We start from the raw sequence: 9,195 nt of genomic DNA on the forward strand, positions 1-9,195 counted from the left end.
ACTCGTCACAGCCAACGCAACGATAGCCCAGCATTAGCTGCTAACGAGAATAGCAATGATTAATCAGGAATGCCTCTGGCGAAGGTGTTTTGTTAATCGGAATCTTGGTACTCAGGAACAAAAAGGAACCCAAATCTATAACATCACAAGCAGTCTAGCAATCTCAAAACAGCCGGTCGCCCGCTTGCAAAAAGAAACCTGAAATGCACTTCACTACTTCCTACATCCCTTCCCTCATGATGCGATTCTAGCTCCACTTTTGTGCCGCCATAGTATTGAAACAATTAAACCCTGTATTTTTTAAATGTGTCAGAAATTTGGGAAACGAACAATACACCAACGATTATGTCAGAAGCAAATTGGTAAAAAATGTGGTACCTTGTTTTTGAAGCAGTAAAGAGATTACTTTGTCTATATAAGGCACTACTAAGACAGTAGGTTTAATAGCTAAAGCGAAAAACAGGCGGGAACACAATACCTCGAATTTTTTAGGATGAATATATTAGCGTGGAATCATTTCAAATGGCAGGCAAATTTTAAAGATCAATTGTTTGAGAATTTCTAAAACATTGCACTGCTCAATTAAAAAGTTCGAGAAATTTCGTGTTTTCTGTACTTTGCCTTTTTAAGCTTAACGTTTGACTACTGATGCCTTTGGGCCTCTAAATATTAAGATAACACGGTATCTGTAAATTATGCATGTTATAAATTTGTTTTGCGTTTGCCTAGTGGTGGCAACCGCTGCTTTAATTCTTTCAGATGCTTTCAGCGTTCATGCTTATTGATCAACAAAGGTATGCTGAATCTTATATAATTTCCATTGTCTCTTTTGGTGATTCTAAGGTTAGGTCACAGGTCTGTCGGAAGGATTAGATGGCTATACTCCCATTGTATGCTAATTAAATTATTGTTTTTTCCGCAAGTAATCGGAGCCTAAAGGTGCTTGTCTGATATTTTGCGTATGTATAAAGTATTCTGTCAGACTATGCTCCTTTACAGCCAAACATCAAAGGCCACCTATGTCGCATACATGCCAAACGGCGCTAAAGTGGCGCAGATTTTGATGATGTGATTATGTGCAGGAAACAAAATAGAGTTCAAAAATATATGGAGTAACAAATATGCTCAACATATAGCGCAAGAAAGATAAGCGGTTCAATGCTTAATCTCTTCTCATGGGAGAACGCTCCATCTTATCCAAACAAGACGGCCTGACAACGTATCCGCCTTAATCATCAGCACAGATAGCCAGCGTCTATATAAGCCAAGCTGAAGAAAGCATTTCAGACCATCCGTCAGCAGTCGGAACGCACAGTCACCAAGGAAGCGTTCGTGCTCGCAGGGTTTTCAACACAGCAGAAATGCAATTCTTGCATGTCATGGTCATCGCTTCAACCGCTGTCCTCGCTTCAACCGTTGTCCTCACTTGTGCATTCACTCCGTCCAAGCCTCTCAATGGGTCAGGAGGGTGAGGAGCATGTGCCAAAATAACGGTTTTTACGAAGGTCTCTGCGAGGGTTGTCACAGTTTCATCCTAAATCAACTGCGTCCCAGTTACGGCAGGCTTGAAGACTACAACACCCTCGACCTCTTGCCGTTCGGCAATGCCCACATGAAAGTCGTCAACGGTACTGTCATTATCCCGTGTAAGCACGGCCCCGAGGAATGCTACGTCGACGAGGTTCAGACGTGCGCCGGCAAATACGTCCACCCTCCCACGCAGCTACTGCATTTTATCGCCTGCATGTTTTCGGAAGACGACCCCACCAAGGCAGGCCAGCCTTGCGCGCGGAAAGTGCGCACCGACTGGCCAGTGCTGAACATGTGCCGCCAGGGACCCGAGGGCAAGCAGCTGCTTTACGAGATGGGCAAGAAGACACGGAGGGGACACTATCCGACCATAGATTACGTTCCATGGGTTGAATTCAACTGCGTTCACAAGGAGACAATGGAAGTATTGGCCACGCACGACTTCTTCAGTGCGATGTGCGCCCTGCTTAAGCCATAGAAGGCATACGTATGCAAAACTGCTGAACGGGAGCCCAGATATTGCTTCTCAAGATACTGAACTTGTGGAAAGTCGGCATTATGAAGCTTCCGTTGATTTCAGGAGAGCGCTTCTCTTTCTGCACATGCATAATTAGAGCACGACTAGACGACAACGCACCTCAAAAAACAAAAATAGGCGTCTCCCTCTTCAGTCGGCAAGGCAACCTGGACGTAGAAAACCTGTATCAAACTAGTAACTTCCACTGGTGCATCACACATAAGCTTTTTTTATTTTTAAAGTAGGCGAAGCCAGATGCAGGTTATCTATAGCAGATTATTCAGGTAGTTAAGGAAAATTATAAACGCGGGAAACCAACTCACGAATCTTTAGCCCACTTCTCCAGTCTTAAAGAATTGCCACACTATGAATGCTTCACATTTAACTTAAATCTTCGTAGTTACGACCCCAACCAGAGATAGACGAGCAAAGCAGAGAGACCGTAACGCATACTGAGGCTTTCGTCAAGCATAAATTCGGCAATAAGTCACGTTATGGCAGGAATCACCATTCTTTTTGTTTGCATTTTTTGTACGTGTCTTCATGTGTAATAAATGATCTTAATGCCAGATGGTGCCGTGAACCTTGTACAGCGATGTGAGGCATAATATGTAGTACGGATATGCGCACTCGGCTAAGAGATTCAATTATAGAGGAGAATACTTAAACTGTTTATCGAAATAAGTAACGCGTCTCAGTTGTTGGAGGATGGCCGCTAAGAAGAGGAATCTTTCCGTAAATAGCTTGGGTAGAAAATTGGGCGCGCTATCAACTGTACATTTTCAGCGGTGTTTAGCGACTGCGATCACATGCTATGAGAGCTTTTTTTCCTGTTGGGCGATTCCTTTCGCTCGAATTGTTGCCCAGCTCAGTTGAACATGCTTTCAACATCGCCGTGATGTCGGCGCCAAAGCTGAGCCGGATTGTTGTCCGATACGCACTTATATACGAGAAAAATATTTCTAAACGCCCCCTGCTGCACTCAAGTGAACGTTGGTCGCTCGTACTTTGCAGCAGGGATGAAATGATGGAGCGTAACAGTTATCTCCACATATCACAAGCCCTTGCTAGAGACTAGATGGAAAAACTGGATTGCGTTACACAGGTCCCGCCACACGAGGGAGTGTAGGTCGCCGTATTCGCAACGCATGGTGATGCAATGCTTACTGCTACAAGTGGCGACGCATGCGGCAGTAATACAATATTGTCACATAGTGGTGACGGCAGTCGAAGCAGCGATGAAGACAGACGGAAGGGTCTTCTAAAGAAAACTATTTATTGGGGACGACTTGCACCCAAAATGGACTGAATCACTCGGCGGCGGCGAAGCGTCAAGCGTGCTCGGCGGTCGTCGAACAGAATGCCTGCCGCTGTCGGCAGTGCTCAATTTAAAGCTGATAGCGAACTTTCGAGATAAATCGTGCAAAGTTACTAGAACATTCCGGAACAACGTAGAATCAGCTGTGCCTGGCTGCGATCAATCGTGATGAATGCAGTCGCGTCTTGCGTCGCAAACAAAGCGATAAAGTCGTGTGGCGGCAGATTTGAAAAAGAACAAAGACTGCAAATATTCGCGGCAATATAAAAGGACATCGGTCATTATCATCTTCATATATTTCGCTTCATGCCTTATACAACCGTTCTGCTCGACGTGCTCCGGGGCACTAGTGGTGCACGTGATAATAGGTGCTGATTATTCGAAGGCAGATAAGCGTTTTTGAAAATTTGAAATGCATCCGCAGCAGGAGAAACTTTCATATACACCGTTGTTCAGCAAATATAGACGTCAGCCCCAATTCCTCCCATAGCAGTCGAAAGGAAGCCAACTAGAGCGCCGTATCGTCGTCGTGAAAGCGATATCCAAAAGAAAAAAACTTCATCCCTGGGCCGTGTTCGAACCACCACCGTCGAAAAAAAAAACAAGAGCAGCTTTGTATCCCGGTCGCTCAGACCACTCGACCACCGAAACAGCCTCTTCGCGGTGCTTCCATGGGCAGGAATCATTCAGTTTTACGTATCGGTTCTCCTCCAGTCGCCAGATGAGCTGATGTGATTGAAATCGAACATGGCCGGAGTCTTCAACCCCGGACTCGGGCTTGACGCTTCAGTACAGAAGCGCTCGGCCAATCGCCAAACGCAAAGTAGAAATTCGGACGAACACCGCGCTGTACACGTGTGTAAATAGGCCGACACCGACTCAAGGAATGCGGCTAATAGAATCTGTGTCCCGCTCTAGAATGTGATACGCTGCTCCTTCAAAGCCCTTCCAGTGACATGAAAGGTTACAAACTTCACAGCCACAGCTGTGATATCCTTCCCAGAATTACGCGTCGCTGGCGTCACTGGTAGTGTACTATCGTAGGCACGGCACACACTCACCGGCAATCAGGTATTGACTCAGCGCTCGCAGCCGCCCCTAATAGCCTTTGTCATCATGGGATGGGTCGCGCGGTCACTCTCGCAGTGCGCAGGAGACGGGATCCCGTAGAAATCATCGGCTCCACCTCTTCGGTCAGGACACAGATTCTAGGGACTCTTATCGCGTGCAGTCGATATCTGCTGCGGAAATTCTGTGCCAGCCACGCATGGGTGACATTTGTGCATTTCATATTTCTGCCCAGATCATACTTGTTGCCGACTACATGTCTTCCAACGACTCACTGGCAAACTGGCAAAAGTTAACCGGCAGGTCAAGTCTCAAAATTTGCCACAAGAAAGCTTCTGCAAAGATCTTCCTATCGTCCTCAACATTATCGGTATATAGCGCAAACTGTTCAGTGCTGACATGCCATGAAAAAGTCTACACCCCCAAAAAACTACTGAACCGGTCAGATTGCCCCATATATGCCTAAGAGCAGTAACGATGACAACACAGCAGCCCAAAAAATTACACAGGGGTACATTTCTCAAATGATTAGAGGATAACGTGCCTCTCCCTAAATCTCCGTCCGTCAGTCCGCCCATCTCACTCTCTGTCTGACTGTGTGTGTGTGTGTGTGTGTGTGTGTGTGTGTGTGTGTGTGTGTGTGTGTGTGTGTGCGTGTGCGTGTGCGTGTGCGTGTGCGTGTGCGTGTGTGTGTGTGTGTGTGTGTGTGTGTGTGTGTGTGTGTGTGTGTGTGTGTGTGTGTGTGTGTGTTACGAGAAAAGTTTTTTGGCGATAGCTACATTACGGTAGGATTTCGAGCCTTCAGCTTGGCGGTGGCACGTGACGGTGGCGGCACCGCCACGTGCAGTCGCCATGGTCACGTGGTCACGTGACCAAGCACGTGGTGCGGAGCAGCTGCTGCTGCTGGAGGCCTCGGCGCCGGCGAAACCGAGCTGCAAAAGACATGCGCATGGGCCGTGTCAATTGGGACGATGATGAAGAAGGAACGCCCAGCGAAACGGAGCGCCGAAAGACTGATTTAGCAATTCAACTGAGCAAGGTACACTCGGCCAGGTGTAGCTATCGTGTCATTTAGGTTTAAGCAGAGCTAAACCACCGCCAATTTTTCTTCTCGGCTGATCGCGGTGAGCACGTATGTGGCCCTGCTACGATGTGTCTGACGCAATCACCGCAGCATGAACCGCCCCCGTTAGTTTGCCTCAAGTTCCTCCCCTCCCTGTGCACAGCGTTCACGCTCCTCGCTTACAACGCAAAAAATGGTTTTGAAATTACAGTAGACGGTCGGGAACATGGACTTATTTACAATTGAATAACATTTGCATAAAGCGTTAGTTTTATCATCTCCATCTGCCTAATTACATCCACTGTGGAGCAAGGTTCTTTCCCATATCCATCCAATATGCCCATATCCAATATCCACTATCCCATATCCAGCCTGTGCCTGCTGCGGCTACCTTACGCCCGCAGACTCCCGATCTCATTTGACCACATGAATTTATGCCGCCCCCTGCGCTTGCCTTCTCTTGGAACCCATTTTGTTACTCTGATGACTAATCGGCTGTCTAACCTTCGCATTACATGCCCTACCCAGCCTACGCCTATTTCTCCTTCGTTTCGAGAACCATATCCTTCTCTTTCACTCTGTTTTCTTCTTGTCTGTTTAATGTTACACCTATTATTCTTCTTTCCCTGCGATGTCCTCAGCGTAATTTCAAGCCTCTTTCTTAGACTGAAGTTTTCGCCCCATAGGTGAGTAGTGGCAAGGTACAACTGCTCTGTACTTTCTTCTGGTTCTATGCATCACCTGAAAGCGCGTGTCAAATGCACTCCGGTCAATCCTTATTCGCCCAGTTTTTTCACTATTGTGGGCCGTGTCAGGGCCCACTGTTTGCCCTAAGCAGATGCATTCCTTTACCAGTTTACCTACGTTGAAAATCATAAATTGTTCCGCTCCCAGGTTCCTTAAAATTAGTTGAGTTGAGTGAGTTTTAGTGAAGCGATCCTCTCTGCCTGCCTGGTACCCTGGTTGATTGGAATTTGATCACTGTCCATGTGTCTTGATATTTTATAGTATCGTTGCACACGCCACTCGAACACCATGGTTACGCAATTCTTTCATAACAGCTGACGTTTAAACTAAGGAAAATGATTTCCGCAAAATAAATATGAAGACTATATGTAAGGGTTGCTTATATTTTTCGAATTTCTCTGTCACCTGATTGATGGTGTGAATATGATATATTATCGAGTACGGCCTTCACGAAATCCACCCTTCACCAGTGGCTGACGGAAGCCTATAAGGGTGCCCTTATTCTATTAGCCAATACCTTAGTAATTAAGAGCTTAATTTAAGGCTGTACAAATAACTAACTGCCTATTTCCACGGAATGACACGTGCATGTGACCATATTCAACTGCTTATTTTGCACACTGCTAAACACGCAGTACATCGGCTTCACAAAGAAGCCTATTAAAGCTGACAAAACTATCATCGTAGCAAAATAGCGAGTCTTTTTTAATATTAGAGCTTGCTGTTCGGATATTTGGTGCATCTTGAATGGCAAGACAGCGCAAAAAAAAAACGTGGACGGGAGGAGACTGACACAGAAGCGCAATGGCTAAGCGACTGCTTTATTCTTGTTGGATGTTTGAATCTAAAAGTGATAAGATGGTGCCCAACACACAAACTAGAAACAAAAATAAATCCAAATATGAGCAGGCTCATATGAAGGAGACGTAGAGAAGAGAGTCGTGCGAAAGACAAAGGTCTGAGTTTAAGCCAAACCAAACAAAACAAAGTTCTGCAGCCCTCTAAGAAAGGTTATCTTTCCTTTTCTTTGCAACGCCTCCTTCACGTGAGCATTGTTTATTATTTTTTTAAGTAATATATATTCAGTGATATCTTTCTATACATCTGCCGAGTGGACACCTACGTGTGTGTGTGCGTATATATATATATATATATATATATAAAGGAAATGAGGGGCCCGTTTAAAAAAATTATGAAGGGAGCCAACAGTCACCAAAACCAAGGTGCATAAGGGAATGTTATCTTTTTTAATGTCTTATACTTATAGTGGGGGATAATAATAATTAAATTAATCAATCGCTTAAAGAAAATTATTTATAAAGCAGCAGAAAAAACAACCATGCCGCCGGTGGGACCCGAACTCACGACCTCCGAATATCGCGTCCGGTGCTCTTACCAACCTTGAGAGTGTTCACCAGTGCCACCCTCTGCTGCTTTATAAGTGATGGTGAGGCTAGGGTGCGGTCTGCCATCACTGAAGCTGTCGTTTGCCGTGGAGGAGTTGGAGATGGTGTGGAGCCGGGCTTTCTTTTTAGACCGCACGAACGCACAGGCTGTCGCATGGCTAGCATCTTGCTCCTTGAAACGCTCGTCAATTTGGCGAGCAAATTCGTGTAGACGGGTAGTGAGGTTGGCGAATTGACTTGTGAAGGCCTGGATGGCCGTCTGTACTGTGGCCTGAATTCTGTCCGCCATGAGTTGTTCGAAATTGGGAGGCAGGGCTGGCGTTCCCTCGGTCGAGATTGGTGTGGTCAGGGAGGTACTGGGTGTTGCGGCCCACTTCTTGGCCGGCGGTTCGCCGGCGGTTTGCGTGCACCGCGTTGTACGCGGCTTGCGGCGTCAAACTCAAAAGTAGTTTGTTCGAGAGCGTTTCGCACCGGATCCTCTGGGACGTGAGGCGGCAGTTTATCTGTATGCCTGAGCGTACTTTATTCTTATAGTGGCAAATAATTTACGTTGCTGCAATGCTTCGTAAGCGCTGGGATCGACATGTGTTGATTTTATTGTCAGAGTATGAGCTGGAGAAGGAAGCAATGAAAAACCACCAACCGACTTATCTTGTTGGACCCATTGACTAATGAATATAGGTCTGTCAGTGCCATGGACAAATAAGTATTAGCCTACATGGCAAATATGTATCAGTCAATAAGGTGTACTGGATTCTGTATTGGTCTAATACTTTAATATACAGCCCATAGATAGGCCAATGAGGCCAATACCATAGCTTATCAGACATATATGTATCGATCAATAAGGTGTACTGGTTTCTCTATTGGTCTAGTAGAAATGCAGATACGACCCACAGAGAAACTATAGCAACAATACTAAGTTATATAAGACCAATTAATTTCTCTATGGGGTTTTTCCCTACGGCATGCTTGGCTTGTCACCATTCCTAAGCACAGACCTTGATTCGTCACCAGTGATGAGCCAATGATGCACAGCTCGGCTACTGGTGATTTCCGAAGCTTGGTTCTAACAATCTTTGGTACCTGGGCGGGTCTTTAATTAACCCTTTCAAGAAGGCGATGAACCACAGAAGAAAAGCTACTTACTTGCAGCTTGAAAGTTGTATGTGGAAGGTACAAAGCTAAATAAATATAGAAAGAAGAACCTTCGTTGTAGGTTTTCCATTTTCGCTGCATCTTTTCCTTGTGTATGGATTCCCTTCAAAGACGCATAATGAAGCTTGGGTCTAATGAAGGAGTTATTGCAGGCTAATATTTTAACGATTTGTTTTCAAGAAAGCTCCGTTTGATCAATAGAAATCCAAGCACGTTTTTGGGTATCAAGAGAAATTCACCTGTTAAGTGCAATTCAATGCTAGATTCAAGTGCATTGGTGGTTTAGTGATATTTTGGGCAGCAAAAGCTGCTTTCCTGAATTATCTGGAGAAGGAAACGACTTAATTCTACCCAAGGGGAGGGGTAGGTAAGGACAAGGGTAGCTGTA

The 9,195-nt window shown here is 45.6% G+C and overlaps 1 pseudogene; it reads left to right on the plus strand.

Annotated features, from left to right (window-relative positions):
• The first annotated feature begins 1,477 nt into the window (after positions 1–1,477).
• On the plus strand, positions 1,478–2,068 carry LOC144129719 (gamma-interferon-inducible lysosomal thiol reductase-like; annotated as a pseudogene).
• The last annotated feature ends 7,127 nt before the right edge of the window (positions 2,069–9,195 follow it).

This window comes from Amblyomma americanum, chromosome 4 (assembly GCF_052857255.1).
Source record: "Amblyomma americanum isolate KBUSLIRL-KWMA chromosome 4, ASM5285725v1, whole genome shotgun sequence".
NCBI classification, from domain to species: Eukaryota; Metazoa; Arthropoda; class Arachnida; order Ixodida; family Ixodidae; genus Amblyomma; species Amblyomma americanum.